This window comes from Neoarius graeffei, chromosome 7 (genome assembly GCF_027579695.1).
Source record: "Neoarius graeffei isolate fNeoGra1 chromosome 7, fNeoGra1.pri, whole genome shotgun sequence".
Taxonomy (NCBI): Eukaryota; Metazoa; Chordata; class Actinopteri; order Siluriformes; family Ariidae; genus Neoarius; species Neoarius graeffei.
Window position 1 is genome coordinate 22,268,093 of NC_083575.1, and position 14,150 is coordinate 22,282,242.

Below are 14,150 nucleotides of genomic sequence, written 5' to 3' on the forward strand. Positions count from 1 at the left end.
AGCCAGTCCAGGTCGGCAAGCAGAGGGGTGACATGGGAAGAATGAAGGAGGTTGTAGACCAGGCAAGCTGTAGCAGTCTGGATGAGCTGCAGGGGTCTGATGGCAGAAGCTGGAAGGTCAGAAAGAGTGTTGCAGTAGTCCAAGTGGGAGATGATTAGTGCTTGGACGAGGAACAGAGTAGAGTAGGTGATGAGCACAGATCCTTCAGATGTTGTAGAGGAGAAATCTACACCTCTGATGTGCACTGAGGAGGAGAGTTTGTCATCAAACATGACCCCTAGGTTCTTCACACTGGGTGAAGGAGACCTAGAGCTGTCCGCCAGAGAAATAACCATGTCCAGGGGTGAAGAAGAAGGAGCAGGAATATAGATTACCTTTTGTCTTATCCGGGTTGAACTTCAGTTGATGGTTGTCCATCCAGTTCAGAATATCACACAGGCAAGTGGAGCGCCTTCTGTGTGTCAGAAGGAGGAAAAGAGAGAAACAGTTGGGTGTCATCAGCATAGCAGTGGTAGGATGGACCATGAGGAGAGACATCATGAGCTGTGCTGCATAATGTTTTAAACGCTTTGTATTTCAATTAAAGTAATATTACCATAAATGCACTAAATTGCAAGTAAAATTTAAGTGCGCTTTTAAAAAGTTAAAGCATTGTCATTGTTATTCATATACAGTCATTTCCTCATAAACGCTGAGAGTTGAATGTTTGTGAACACCTGCAGTTTCTTATCTTTTTATTACAGTTTAATCAATATTATTGCCGCAGACTAAAACAAGTGGGCTCTAAATGAGTATTTCATTAAAGGTAGGTAGACTTGCAGGGGAAAAAAAACCAACTGTTAAGCCTTTTGACAAAAGATTCATAGTGCTAGTATTGACTTCAAAACATAAATATGTCGTGTGCTACAACCACCTAATTAGAGTGATTTTGGCTATTGGATTGGATTAGAAAACATTTATTGATCAATAGAACATTTCAGTTAATAAACACAACATTTCTCAATTAATTTATACATATTCCATGGCTATACTTTCAAATTGATTTAAAATAGAGGCAATTTAAAGAAAAATGACGAGCAGTGACAATCTCATCTCATTATCTCTAGCCGCTTTATCCTGTTTTACAGGGTCGCAGGCAAGCTGGAGCCTATCCCAGCTGACTATGGGCGAAAGGCGGGGTACACCCTGGACAAGTCGCCAGGTCATCACAGGGCTGACACATAGACACAGACAACCATTCACACTCACATTCACACCTACGGTCAATTTAGAGTCACCAGTTAACCTAACCTGCATGTCTTTGGACTGTGGGGGAAACCGGAGCACCCGGAGGAAACCCACGCGGACACGGGGAGAACATGCAAACTCCACACAGAAAGGCCCTCGCCGGCCACGGGGCTCGAACCCGGACCTTCTTGCTGTGAGGTGACAGCGCTAACCACTACACCACCGTGCCCTCCACAGCAGTGACAATTAAAAATTAATTATATTAAAGTTGCTTAAATATTTAAGAAATCATGTTCAGCACACAAGACATATTGGGAGAAAAATGAAAAGATGTATATCACTGAATGCTAAATGATTAAGATGATATAGTTTTAAAAATTATTTACAGCCCAAAACATACATTTTAGCTTGACATATTGTTGTTCCATCAAACTGTCAGACTGTGTCACTGGACTTAATAGTGCTCATCGCTCAAACTGATATTGCACAAGAGAAACCTGCATGGTACCGTGACAGGTCTCTGTTGTGCCCCACATGCATAACTCTCATGTAACCAAGGGTCTTTCTTGCTTTTGAAAAGACCAGGGGCTAAGTCAAGTTTTCCTGGGGTTTGTATTTTTAAGGGAGATTGGCATAGATAGGTTGGAGAGGTTATATCTAACTTTACAAGAAATGTTATTACCCACACACATTCAAAGGTTATGACAGTTTTCTTAGTAAATTTTGCACTGCTCTTTTTAAATTTACACAATTCACTTCAGTTTCTGTCTCATTAAGTTATCAACACCCATAATGTATCAGGAAACTGAGGCATGTGTCAATTGACTGTTAAATATCACTAGTAAAATTTATCATCAGTTTAATAAAAATATCATCTCTCACTTGCATATCTCTCCTTTTGGACCACAAAGACACGAATTGTACGCTACATTTATTATATTACAGCATTCAAAATCCCAGATGACATCCCATCTCATAAGACTATGATCATATAAATGTCTTCCAAGTTTTTCTCTCTCACTCACACACACCCCATTTTCTCCAATGCATCCAGGGTCAGTTGACTGCAGCTCATTTGTGGTGTCTGGACAACACAAATTTATGTTGACATTAATATTGCATAGCAAAACAAAAAAACTATTTTATCCCGATATGTAACTAATCTGCCAAAGGCTGGCTATGGGATGGTCGGCTGGCTGGTTCTGTGTAGGCTACATGTAGCATTAAAACATATTATTAATTTATGTCAGGGAAAGTATTGGTGTCTACATTAACACAAATTGTTGTTGACCTGTTAAATAAACTTAGTCGTGGCAAACAAACCACCACTGGAGATATTCATTTAACCACTCAAACTTTTGAGCTAACCTGGCACACTAATCATACAGACCTTACTCTGTAAATTCAACATAACCGAGCTACATGGAGCAGTTTTTATGCAGCAAGATAATTCGATAGGTTATACTGTTGATACGTTCTATATAAACACCCACAGTCAATGACTTACCATTTGTTTTCATCTTGGAAAAATCCAACAATAGTGGATTGGTTTTTTTTGAAGTCATCTTCCAACCAGTTCTGAATGTTGTTCTGTTGGTGGTTACCAAATTTTTGAATTGTGCAGTGCTCAACTATGTTCCCCTCCACCTTCAGATACTACAAGTCAAGTTCTCATCTGTTTCAGTCAGTTGTTTTCTATTAATCTCTTACTTCTTTTTTGAGGGTGAAAATACCGTACCCAGAGGCTGTAGCCCTGAGTGATGGGACCTAACAAAGCCACTGCATGTAACCATCTCTCCAATGCTCACAGCACCTTTCTGATACAAATGCAAAAGTAGAAATCCAGAAATGTATAGGATAAGACACAAAGACTTGCCTATTACTAGGATTATGTAGTATAATTAATTAAAGTAATTTCATCATCTGAAATAACACATTCTAACTACAAATGATATATTGCTATGACTTGTGTTTAAAACACTTATTTGTGGATTGTGATTTGTATTAAATGAAGACTTAAACAGAAAATATACCAGGTTTGTTTGTCTCTCATCTCATTATCTCTAGCCGCTTTATCCTGTTCTACAGGGTCGCAGGCAAGCTGGAGCCTATCCCAGCTGACTACGGGCGAAAGGCGGGGTACACCCTGGACAAGTCGCCAGGTCATCACAGGGCTGACACATAGACACAGACAACCATTCACACTCACATTCACACCTACGGTCAATTTAGAGTCACCAGTTAACCTAACCTGCATGTCTTTGGACTGTGGGGGAAACCGGAGCACCCGGAGGAAACCCACGTGGACACGGGGAGAACATGCAAACTCCACACAGAAAGGTCCTCGCCGGCCACGGGGCTCGAACCCGGACCTTCTTGCTGTGAGACGACAGCGCTAACCACTACACCACCGTGCCGCCCAGGTTTGTTTGTTAGTTAGTTAGTTATGATTGTGTCAATTCAGAATCATCTAGTTCTCATCAGCCTAAATGAACCACACCGAGATGGAAATTAGCCAGAAATTGATTCAAAAGGATTAAACACTGCAAATGTGTTGGCAACTTAAATTGTATAATTCAGATACACTCCACACCTGTTTTCAGACTCTGTGCATCTAATTATGACCCTTTTGGCATCCCACTTTAATTACTTCTCCAGTGCTTTTTTTGTTTGCTCTCACCCCTGTGTTAACAGGTTTCAAATATTACAGCATGTCATGTTTCAGCTGCCTCTGTATTATCACTATACATTTGAAATGCTAGAGAAATCAGGCAATGAACAAATGTGTACAAAAGAAAACACCTGGTGTTATTCCCATATGAATAGTTTCTTCCACGCTTTGTAATCACCCTTGAGTGATTTTTGAATTTTTTTTTAATATCTTTATGATGCTCACTCTGTCCCAACCAAACTAAATTGAAAAATGGACTGCACTGAAAGTGCCATAGCTTTGACTTGCCAGTGGTTAGCTACAGACCACATGTGAAAATCCCACAAACAGAATTGCTATATTTCCTATTAGCCACAGCAGGTTGATTTGACTATAGCCGTAACAGGTCATGTGGTTGCTTGCTATGGCTGTGCAGCCAAGCTTTATTAAGTGAAGTGACAGGTCAGACACACACTATGGTGGGTAAAATGACAGCCTCTTCAAATCTCAATTTGTGAGAGATTTAGTGGCATGTCATGTGGCAGCTGCGTGAGGCTGTGCAGAATCACTTTATCATATTTAATCCTGTCAGTGTCGAAAGGTGATGCTACATAAGGTAGATGTGCTGAGGAAACTTCTTGAACTATTTTATCAGTAGAGTAGTAGTACTCAAACACCATATTTCATTTTCTTAACATGCAAAACGTATATTTTTAATTAATCATTGAATGTACGGTAGTTGCATGTCGTCTCTTCTAAGCAAGAAAATGACTCAAATAAAATATAAATGACTTAAATGAATGATTTAAATGACTTACAGGTGATTTTTTTTTAAATTATTATTATTATGACAACTGAGACCTCAGGATTGTCAGTAACAGCGCAGAAAACCAATGTTTGGAGTGGCATTCAAATATGGCTGCTCCAGACTACATTTTTCAAATGCCACAGCGCCTCGCCTCTCTTGAATTCTAGAAGCAAACCTGTTCCACATCATGAGGCTAATTACAAGTCCAACTTAAGCTCGGCAAATACTTGCCTCTGTACGAAGTATTGTTCTCTGTCTCTGAGCCTGATCATACTGAGCCTGACCTTTAGTGTATCTGACTCTTGCTGATGTTTATTTCTTGACTACAACTACTCGCCTGGCCTTGGATTTCCTGTTTGCATATAGACCCTGACCATGTCTTCAGCCTTACAATTAGGATTTGGATTACAGTTTGTGATGCGCCCACTCTCCCCTGTGCCTGCACCCTGACAGGATACTTTGCCTCAATGGATGCAGCAGAGGAGGCGAAGCAAACAGCTCTCAATGCACAGGGGCATTTGTTGGGAGAACATCAACAGATGCTGAGTGAGCTTAATACTCGCATGATTCAACTAACTGCTGTTGTCTTGCTGGCCCTACTGACACATCCTGCTTCTTCCACAAATGCAGCCACCATGGTGCCTCAACCTGAGGGATGATCCGGGGAGGTTTAAAATTGCAAAGGCTTCTTTTTTCAGTACTCATTGTATTTTTCCACCATCACCAGCACGACTGAAGAGCAGAAGGTGGCTCAATTCATCAACCTCCTCACCGGCAAGACTATGAAATGGGTGAGCGCCATCTGGGAAAATGGTGGTGAACACACTTCTTCCTATGATTGCTTTGTGGAAATGTTTAAATGAGACTTTAAATATCAGCCTGAAGGAGTAGCGGTTGGGGAGAAACTGCTAATGATCTGACAGGGAGAGAGGAAAGTAGCAGAATGCACCTTAGAATTTCACATGCTAACAGCTGGAAGCGGCGTCAGGCCCATTTCAAGCTATTTGGGGGCCCTAGGCAAAGGGGGATCTGGGGCCCATAATTATCGCCCCCTCGACGAAAGGCCTTATGGCCGCCTACCCACTGAAGACTTAATAAACATCACACATATTGTAATCATTCTTACGATTTTTACTTAATAAATGAACTCTTTACATTATTATAAATAATTATCAAACCCAATTAAACACAAGAATAGACAAAATACACACACACACACACACACACACACACACACACACATATATATATATATATATATATATATATATATATATATATGAAAATAAGACAAAGTAATATAAAATGTGCAAATAACACAACACTAAATATTTACAGTATATACACAAGTAGAAATAACTTCAAATGGTGATTAAATGATTACAAACATGAATAAGAATCTTAAGGCAAGGCAAGTTTATTTATATAGCACTTTTCATACACAATGGCAGTTCAATGTGCTTTACAGAAGCAAAAACAAAAACAGTAAACAATAGAGAAATAAAATTACATAAAATAAATTTATTTTTAATCTAAAACAATTAATTAAAAGAATTAAAAGAATTAAAAGATAATAATAAGAATTAAACAATAGTAGAAATAAAATAATAAAATGCCAAAAAGAAAAAAGGAGAAAAAGAAAAAGAAACCAGCAGAATAAAATAGAATAAAATTAAAGTAAATTTAAAACATGCAGAGAAAGTAAAGATTATAAAAAATGTAAAAATATTAATTACCAGCACACACAGAAAAGTGCAAAAGGTATAGAAAAACACATAAAAATTTAAGAATACACAACTAGAATCATGGGCAAAATGTCTAAAACTGCTGCTTGCGGGCTTTGGCTTCAGCAAAGGCAGCCACAATACCCTCCTCATTCATGCTCACGACACACTAGCTACTTCTGATGAAAGCCATGCAGCTCGCTGAAACTAACTCTGACTATAACATTTTGATAAACACAATAAGTTAATCTGGGAGAAGTTGACAGTCTTTCACCTATTTGTGTGGCACATATTAGAATTTTTAGCCAGTCCTTGCAAGTTTGTAAGCCTGTTGTGCATGACAACATTTACATCACTGTTATAAACACTGTCTACAAGATAACTACCATTAATGTAAGCTAGCTACCAAATTTGCTTGTCGACCCGCTTGGTATTATTGAGTGTGTACATTCTCACTTACCAGTGTCTTGTTTTTTTCTGTCTTCCTCTTCCCTTTTCTTCTTTCTCTTCTGGCTCCCTGAGGGGTAATTTCGCTTCATATTTGATTTTGGTTTTTTTTTGCCGCGGAGCTCTGCAACCACTTGACTGGACAGAGATGGGCATTGAGGGGTTGACAACAGACTGTCATTGCACTTTTTGGCCAAAGCATGTAGGGAGGCGCTGTTGTGCATTAGGGGGCCCCCCTTGGAACTAGGGTATTTCAACAAGTGTCATTAGGCGCTGCGCTGCCGCGCTCAAAAAGTTGTCATTGCTATTGAATACATAACCAGTCGTTCGGCAGCGGGGGCCCTTCGAGGGCTGGGGTCCTAGGCAATTGCCAAGTCTGCCTACCTTGTTGCAACGGGTCTGAGCAGCGTTCCAGCAGGGACTAAACCCCGAAGTACTTGCTGAACTGGCGTGTCATGATGAACAACTCACGCTTAACTCCCTTATTGATCTGGCTATAAAGTTGGTACATCTGCTACAAAACCGGCCTTCAATTAGGCACACTCCAGCCATCTCCCCACCTCCACAGTCCCCAGCACTGATGGAACTCTCCCATGCCTGCACTCCATGTTCAGAATGAGAGAGATGTCATGAGGGGTTATGTTTTTACTGCGGGGAGCCTGGTCACCTGCTTGCTACTTGTCCTGTCTGACCACCCAAACCTAGATGAGAGGGTACCAATCAGGCTGAAGCCAGTTCCACCAGCCCGGTGAGTCATAAACCCACTTCCATGCATTCATTCAAGATTCATGTGCTGCTGAAACTACCAGACTTGATCCATGTCCTTTCTGCTCTCGTAGACTCGGGAGCAAAAGGCAACTTCATCAGTCTCAAAACCATCCAAAGGCTCAACCTACCCACCAAGGAACTCCAACAACCTATGAGACTACAGGCCATCAACAGCAGTCCCATTGGGGAGGGACTGATCACCAACTTAACATTCAGGTTGGTGCCCTTCATGCCGAAAGCATTGTTTTTGTTAGGGTTTTGCTGGGATTCGAACCTGGTTCGTTGGTGTGATAATCCAGCAAACCCCCACTAGGCCACCAGGGGGATGACTCAAATGCAGAGGCGTGAGGCGGAAGTAGAAAAAGAATCAAAAGGTTTATTTAAACTATATACACTATATACAGGGCAAAACAAAAGACAAAAAAAAACCAAAGAGTATAATCCAAAAGAAAAGCAAAGTGCAAAAATACAAAAGCTAAGAAGATCAAAAAACACAGTACAAAGGAAACTGGAGATAAACATAACAGCACAAAGACTCCGTGACAAGAGGACTGAACTCAGGGGTATAAATAGACAAACTAATTAAGGACACAGGTGAAGATAATTAGGCAATTAACACAAACACAAAACACAGGAACAGTGGCGGCCTCTAGAGGCCAAAATAAACACGACATGAAAAGGAAATAACAGCGGCCTCTAGAGGCCAAAACAGTCCAAGTCCTAACAGGACCCCCTCCTCTAGGAGCGTCTCCTGACGTTCCCAGGGCGATCCGGATGGGCCGAATGGAAGTCCCGACACAGTTCTTTATCTAGGACATCCCGAGCAGGAACCCAGCAGCGCTCCTCAGGACCATAGCCCTCCCAGTCCACCAGATATTGCAAGCCGCCACGGACCCGGCGGGAGTCAAGCAGGCGATTCACAGTGAACACAGTCTGCCCCTGGAAGATGCGGGGGGGTGGGGGGTTCCTAGGGGCAGGGGCATACGTAGATGTCAGTACGGGCTGTAACAGGGAAACATGGAAAGTGGGGTTGATCCTCAGAGTCCGGGGCAACTGGAGCCGGTAGGAGACAGGGTTCACCCTGCGCACCACCTTGAAGGGGCCAATGTAGCGAGGAGCAAGCTTGCGGTTCTCCACCCGCAGTGGAAGGTCCTTAGTGGACAGCCAAACACGCTGCCCAGGGCGGAAAGCGTGTGCAGGTCTTCTATGGCGGTTGGCCTGAGTCTGGTTGGTTCTGGAGGTCTGTATGAGGGTCTTCCTGACCTTGCTCCAGGTCTTGCGACACCGTCTCACATATTGGTTGACCGAGGGCACCCCCGCGTCCTCCTCCTGGTCCGGGAACAGAGGTGGCTGGAACCCGAATTGGCACTGGAATGGCGACAGCTTGGTGGCCGATGACTGCAGGGTGTTGTGGGCGTACTCCGCCCATGGCAGCCAGGTGCTCCACGATGTCGGGTTATCCATAGCCAGGCCTCGCAGGGTGGTTTCCAGGTCCTGGTTGAGCCTCTCCGTCTGACCATTGGACTGTGGATGAAACCCAGAGGAGAGGCTGGCAGTGGCTCCGATGACCTTGCAGAACCCGTGCCACACTCGGGAGGAGAACTGGGGCCCTCGGTCTGAGACGATGTCCTGTGGAAGACCAAAGACTCGGAAGACATGATTAAACAAAAGTTTCGCAGTTTCAAGAGCAGAGGGGAGTTTGCACAGTGGTATGAAGCGGCAGGCCTTGGAGAATCTGTCAACTAAGACCAAAATGACCGTGTTACCTTGTGACTCAGGGAGACCCGTGATAAAGTCGACTGCCACGTGGGACCAGGGACGCCGGGGAATGGTCAGAGGATGCAGGAGACCCTGGGGACGCTGTCGTGGGTTCTTGGTTCTGGTGCAAACCTCACAGGACAGGACAAATGACCTTACTTCCTTCTCCATGTTAGGCCACCAGAAGCGTCTTTTCAGGAAGTCCAGGGTCCTCCGAGCTCCCGGGTGGGCGGTGAGAGGGGAAGAGTGACCCCACTGGAGAACCTTGGCCCGGGCTTGATGTGGGACGTACAAGAGGCCTGGTGGCCCCGTCCCAGGACCGGGGTCCTGGCGTTGGGCTCGTCGGACAGCCTCCTCAATACCCCAGCGGACAGGGGCCACAATCCGGGACACAGGGATAATAGGCCCGACTTCATTCTCCCTGTTAGTGGCAGAGAACAGTCTGGACAGTGCGTCAGGTTTGGTGTTCTTGGAGCCGGGGCAGTATGAGAGGGTGAAGTCAAACCGACTGAAAAACAGGGCCCACCTAGCCTGTCGAGGGTTCAGTCTCTTGGCTTGCTGGAGGTACTCCAGGTTCTTGTGGTCAGTCCAAACCAGGAATGGATGTTGTGCTCCCTCCAGCCAGTGCCTCCACTCCTCAAGGGCCAGTTTGACCGCTAGCAGTTCTCGATCCCCCACATCGTACCGGGACTCAGCAGGACTCAGGCGGTGGGAGAAGTAAGCGCAGGGGTGCAGCTTTCCTTCCGAACGTTGAGAGAGCACCGCGCCGACACCACTGTCCGAGGCGTCCACCTCCACGATGAATGGTTGGGAGGTGTCCGGGAGAACCAGAATGGGTGCTGTGCAGAAGCGGTCCTTGAGGTCTTTGAACGCCTTTTCTGCCTGAGGAGACCAGCCATAAGATCCACCTGTCCCTTTGGTGAGGTCAGACATGGGTGCTGCCACAGAACTGAAGTTCCTGATGAACTTGCGGTAGAAGTTAGCGAATCCTAAGAACCGCTGAACCTCCTTAACGGACTTGGGAGTAGGCCAATCCCGGACGGCCAGGGTCTTGGCAGGGTCCATTTGGAGTTGGCCTGTCCGTACAATAAATCCCAGAAAGGAGACCTCGGGAACATGAAATTCGCATTTCTGGGCCTTGGCGAACAGATTGTTCTGTAGCAGCCTCTGGAGAACCTGGCGGACATGGTGGCGGTGCTCCTGCACGGTCTTGGAAAAGATAAGGATGTCGTCGAGGTAGACAAAAACGTATAGGTTAATCATGTCCCTTAAGACGTCGTTGATTAGGGCCTGAAAAACAGCTGGTGCGTTGGTGAGTCCGAAGGGCATCACCTGGTATTCGTAGTGCCCAGACGGGGTGTTAAAGGCAGTCTTCCACTCGTCTCCCTGTCGGATACGGATGAGGTGGTATGCGTTCCGTAGGTCCAACTTGGTGAAGACGGTGGCGCCTTGGAGCAGGTCGAAAGCTGTGGACATCAGCGGAAGGGGATATCGGTTGCGCACAGTGATCTTATTCAGGCCCCTGTAATCAATACATGGTCGGAGCCCCCCATCCTTCTTGCCGACAAAGAAGAAGCCGGCTCCAGCAGGTGAAGTGGAGGGTCGAATAAACCCAGAGACCAGGGCATCTTTGAGGTATTCCTCCATGGCCTTGCGTTCTGGCTGAGAGAGTGAAAACAGTCTGCCACGAGGAGGGGTAGTCCCAGGGAGCAAGTCGATGGCACAGTCGTAGGCCCGGTGCGGAGGAAGAACGGCGGCCCTGCTCTTGCTGAATACCTCCTTGAGATCCCAGTACTCTGTGGGAACTTGAGATAACTCGGTGAGATCAGGGGGCTCGGCAGGAGACACAGGAGAGCTAGAGAGCAGACAAGAGGCATGGCATGCAGGGCCCCATTCCACAACCTGGCTTGTTACCCAGTCTATGCGAGGGTTGTGGCGAGTAAGCCAAGGAAGGCCTAGAATAACTGGGAACTCAGGTGAAGGAATCAGGTGCAGGGATATTTCTTCCTTGTGACCTTGAGACTGGAGGAAGACTGGAGAAGTAACTTGAGTGACTCTTCCATCACCTAACGCTTGGCCATCGAGGGCAGACACAGACAGAGGGACTTCAAGAGGTGCAGTAGGTATATTGATGCTTTGGGCGAAGTGAATATCCATAAAGTTCCCAGCCGCCCCTGAGTCTATCAAAGCTTGACAAGAGTGGACAGACTCACCCCAGGAGATGGAGACCGGGATGTAGATTCCTTGGCCAGGGAGTCCGGGAGAGAGGGTAGGCCCCGTCACAACCCTCCCTCGGCTGGACGGGGCGGTCCTTTTCCCAAGAGTTCGGGACATGATGCTCGGAAGTGACCAGGCTTGCCACAGTAGATGCAGCACTTGTCCCTCCTTCTGTGCTCCCTCTCAGATGCGGAGAGGCGAGTACGACCCACTTGCATGGGTTCTGGACAGTCACTGAAGGAGGTAGACGGTCTCCAGGTAGAGGTAGGGAGGCTGGGGGGGCTCAAGGCTTGGTGGCGTTCTCTCATCCTGTTGTCCAGACGAATAGCATGTGAGATGAGGGTTTCGAGGTCACTTGGGCATCCAATAGAGGCCAGACCGTCCTTGATGGGGTCAGACAGACCATGGTGGAAGGCTGACACCAGGGCAGTCTCGTTCCATCCACTTACTGCTGCGAGTGTTCGGAACGAGATGGCGTAATCTGCGACGCTTCCTCCTTGCCGGATGGACATGAGCTTTCGGGCTGCGTCGGTACTGATGTCTGCCTGATCGAAGACCCGAAGCATCTCTTCAGAAAACAGCTGGAAATCAAAGCACTCAGGTCCCTGTCTTTGCCAGATAGCAGTAGCCCAGGCTCGCGCCTTACCAGCTAATAAGGTGATCACAAAGGCAATCTTGCGGCGATCCGTAGTGTAGGTGGTAGGCTGAAGCTCAAAGGTGAGTTGACACTGGGTAAGGAACTCTCGGCACTCACTGTGCTTGCCGTCATACCTCTGTGGTGCAGGAAGGCTGGGTTCGCGAGGTGAAGAAGGCAGCATTGCAGGAGGCACTGGAGCAGGAGTGGGAGCTGGATCAGGAGCAGGAACTGGATCAGGAGCAGGAGATGCAGGCAGAGATGTCAGCTGTGCCAGGGTTTTCCCAATTTGCTGAAGCAGTTCCTCGTGGCGAGCGAGGGCCTCACGTTGGCTGGTGAGCGTACGTCCATGAGCGTCCATGGTCGCTCCGAAGCGTGTCAAAGCTGCCATAATTCCCTGAAGGTTGGCCGGGTAGACAGTTGAAGCAGCCTCTGCTGAGTCGGTCATGACGGAGTCTTTCTGTTAGGGTTTTGCTGGGATTCGAACCTGGTTCGTTGGTGTGATAATCCAGCAAACCCCCACTAGGCCACCAGGGGGATGACTCAAATGCAGAGGCGTGAGGCGGAAGTAGAAAAAGAATCAAAAGGTTTATTTAAACTATATACACTATATACAGGGCAAAACAAAAGACAAAAAAAAACCAAAGAGTATAATCCAAAAGAAAAGCAAAGTGCAAAAATACAAAAGCTAAGAAGATCAAAAAACACAGTACAAAGGAAACTGGAGATAAACATAACAGCACAAAGACTCCGTGACAAGAGGACTGAACTCAGGGGTATAAATAGACAAACTAATTAAGGACACAGGTGAAGATAATTAGGCAATTAACACAAACACAAAACACAGGAACAGTGGCGGCCTCTAGAGGCCAAAATAAACACGACATGAAAAGGAAATAACAGCGGCCTCTAGAGGCCAAAACAGTCCAAGTCCTAACAGTTTTGTTTGTCACTCGCATGGCTCATCATGCTTTGGTACTTGGATTTCCCTGGCTCCAAACCCATGACCCCTTAAAATCATGGCAGAACAGAGAAATCCTGCAATGGTCTCCTTCTTGCTTTCAACAGTGCCTGCAGCTCACATACATTTCTGTGGCATCCATGTCCATCAAAAGTCCTGCACCCAAAGGCATAGAACATTTATCCCTGCTACCATGACCTGAGAGAGGTCTTCAGCAAAGGTAAAGCCAGTGGCCTCCCTCCACACTGACCCTACAACTGCACGATTGACCTCCTCCCTAGCACCTCGTCATTATGTAACCGTATCTATCCACTCTCCATCGCAGAGCAGGCAAGGATGGAGGAGTGTGTTCAGGAAGCTTTACAACAAGGGTACATTTGTCCTTCCACTTCCCCGATGTCTGTGAGCAGCTTCTTTTGTAGAGAAGAAAGGAGGAGGCATCCACCCTTTCATAGATTATTGTGGCCTAAACCTGTCAAATATCCTTATCCACTTCTGCTAGTGCCCTCTGCTCTAGAACAACTTAGATCCACCAGGGTGTTCACAAAGCTCAACCTCCGCAGTGCCTATAACCTTGTCAGAATCCGTGAAGGCAATGAATGGAAGACTGCCTTTAGCACAACATTTGGATTACTTTGAGTATTGTCATGCCTTATGGCCTCTCTTGTGCTCCAAGCATCTTCCACTGCCTGATCAACGACATCCTGAGACACATGCTGGGTAAATGTCATAGCATATATCGATTATATCCTAATCTACTCCCCTGATCACGATTCACATCTAGAACATGTCAGAACAGTACTAAGCCAGCTCCTTGAGAATCACTTGTAAATCAGAGTAGAAAAATGTGAATCCCACGTTCACCAGATTTCTTTTCTTGGGTACATGATCAGTACAGAAGGCATTAGCACGGACAATAACAAGGTATCCACAGTCACTTCCTGACCAACTCCCAC